Source organism: Hevea brasiliensis, chromosome 1, assembly GCF_030052815.1.
Source record: "Hevea brasiliensis isolate MT/VB/25A 57/8 chromosome 1, ASM3005281v1, whole genome shotgun sequence".
NCBI classification, from domain to species: domain Eukaryota; kingdom Viridiplantae; phylum Streptophyta; class Magnoliopsida; order Malpighiales; family Euphorbiaceae; genus Hevea; species Hevea brasiliensis.
Genome location: NC_079493.1, coordinates 94,538,979 through 94,542,057, shown reverse-complemented (window position 1 = coordinate 94,542,057; position 3,079 = coordinate 94,538,979). Strand labels below are relative to the sequence as shown.

General features: G+C 32.9%; 1 pseudogene; it reads left to right on the top strand.

Annotated features, from left to right (window-relative positions):
- Positions 1 to 1,941: 1,941 nt before the first annotated feature.
- On the top strand, positions 1,942 to 2,829 carry LOC110667763 (uncharacterized; annotated as a pseudogene).
- The last annotated feature ends 250 nt before the right edge of the window (positions 2,830 to 3,079 follow it).

Here is a 3,079-nt window from a genome sequence, read left to right as displayed (position 1 = left end):
TTTTTTTTTTTCTGCAAAATGTGAGAGTGAAACTTTATATTATTTTTTTTTTTTTGCATATTGATTTGTTGTTATTTTATAATTTGGAATGTGGAAATATTAATGGGACTTGTTATAAGTACTAGGTATTATCATGAATTTATATGTGAGAACTATTAGTTTAAATTTATGTTACTTTATTGATATTTTATTTGGTAGTATTGTTATTTTAATATTAATATTGTTATCTTTATAGATGTTTTGATGTTAAAAGTATATAATTGTTTTTAAATATAATAATTTGAATGTAGGAACGGGATCCGAAACCGAAATCGAAGTTAGAACAGAATCAGAACCGAATGCATTAAAAACTAAATCGAAACCAAACTGAAATTTGGTTTCAATTTTGATTCTAAAAAAACAAAAGAATCGAACTTTGGTTATGGTTTCGATTCCTACCAGGAACCAAACCAAAACTAGAACCGTACACCCCTAATTCATTGTTTGAACAATTGAGTTTTTTAAATTTGTTTTCCTAGATTGATTTTACATTGTTTATTGAAATTATTAGGTTGTAGCTTCTCTGATTGTTGAAATCGCTTTGGTTAGGAGAAATCTAAATCTGATTGTTGAATCTTGAGATTGCTTGCTGAAATATCTTAGTTTCAAGGATGTTCTTTTTTTTATTATTATTTTTGGATGTGTTTTGTTCGAGAATTGGGAGAGATCATCGCTTGATTGTCAAAGTGTAAACCGATGGATTTAATCGAACCGATTTATTTGGGTTCTATTCGGTTCACTTCGATTTGAAATTGGTTTGGTTTAGTTCTTAATATTGTGCAATTCAATTTTTTTTATTTTTGTTTGGTTCAAAACCGAACCAACCGATTGCATAGTCTAATCTATATATGTAATGAGTTGATTTTATTCATTCAATTGACATACTTAAAATTTTTAAAGCAATCAATTAACTTAATTAGTAAAGTACAAAATTTATTTAGGGGTGTTTAGTTATCATAGTTATAAATTTAATGGACAAAATTTTAAATTCTACAAATCACTTTTAGGTTTGGCTAAAATTGCACACAATATCAAAGGTTGAAGCTTATAGTCCACAATTAAAATGTTTAACCATAATTACAAATCACCACAAACATTTGGCCTTTTATATCTAATTACCCTATTTTAATATATCAAATATTAACAATAAAGTTGATATTAATTCTTACTGGCACGTAGGTGCCTTGTTCCTTTCATTGCTTTGATAATTAATTAATTAAATTAGCATATGAATTAAATTAGCTTGCATCCATGTTCACGCAGATGCCTTGCGCAATTATTTAATGCAAGAAATGCAGATGCCTTGCACAATTATTTCATGCGAGAAATGAAATAGTGTCAGCATCACTCGTGTTCAATTGATCTTATCATATGCATATACATAACAAAAACTAATTGGGAAAAAGAAACTACAAATCTTAATGATTAATTAAAGAACAATAGACAATATTGAGTAAATTTTTATGGAGATCCAAATCTGAAACATGTAATGACTTCACAATAATATATATTCATAGAAGATCGACAATATCATTAATGTCTCTCTCTTTTCAAAAAATGAAAAAAAAAATGGTTGGCTAGTTCAGAGCAAATGTAGTATATGACTGCCATCCGTGCGCTGCTATTATATATGCCATTTAAAACCATTTCTGAGCTTTTTTCCAAGTAAGCTGGTGATGAGTTGTATAAGTGGTAGGCGTGCGACACTGCATAGACATGGCTGAGACATTGTTAGAACCAAAACAAAATCACACACCCATCAAGATCGAGGATGAGATTCCTCTTGTCCACCCTTCCTATGTACTCATATAAAGGGCAGCAGATGGCCATGAAGGGCAGACAAGTATTAAAGAGTTTCAAGCCAAGAGTTTAGGACACTCATCTCTAACAAAATTTTCAGAAATGGCTAAATCCTTATTCCATGGTCGCTCTGACAGTTTGCCCTCCAGATCACACCCTCTCATGTCCAAGTTGGATGATTATATCTGTAGATTGAGGGCTTCTGAAGCCACTTCTACATCATCAACATCAATAGCTCATAAGCTTAACGGCCTTCCAGATCTCCATGATTGCATTGATAAGTTGCTTCTTTTGCCTCTAATTCAACAGGCATTAGCCCGCGAGAAGAATGGCAAGTGCGTTGATGAGTTGCTTGATGGATCTCTTCAACTTCTTGATCTTTGTAACTCTGCCAAGGATACATTGTTGCAGATAAAGGAATATACTCTGGAGCTTCAATCGACTATTCGCAGAAGACAATGAGGTGAAAATGGTCTTGCAACTGAGGTTAGGAAATATCTGACCTCTGGAAAGTTGGCAAAGAAAGCAATCCAAAAAGCCTTGACCAATCTGAAGGGTTTAGAGAACAAATACTCTTTCTCTTGTACTGATAGTAGCAATGAGATTGCAACCTTGGTTACTTTGTTAAGAGAGGTTCAAACAATCACTCTCTGTGTCTTAAAATCCTTCTTGTCTTTCATCTCTGGGCAAAAGGCAGAGTCCAAGCCAAGCCATTGGTCCTTGATATCTAAGCTTATGCTCCATAAAAGAGTAGCTTCTGATGAAGAAGAAACCCAGGAGAATGAGTTTGTCATGGTAGACGATTCATTGAAATCTCTTGTAGGATGCAAGACAGCTTGCAAATATGATAATTTCATGCTTATGCAGAATGTTCAAGGCCATCTTAAGAATATGGAGATGTGCATTCAAGACCTTGAAAATGGATCACACAGCCTCTTTAGGCGAATGATCAAAACAAGAGATTCCCTTCTTAATATTTTAAATTTGTAATGATGAAGGGTTCTGATCATTATACATAGATATAAAATATTCTTGCATAAATCTTTAAACGTAAATTAAATTCATCAACTCCATGACCGTTGCCAAAAATTTTCTACTCGTGTGTGTGAGCATTTATATTTTCACCACTTCAACACAGAGTTATATGCAGCCAGTTGCTCGCACCAGCCTTAGTTAAGATATTCTCTGCATATCCATGTGAAGAAGCGCAACAACAATACATGTATGGAGGAATAATAGG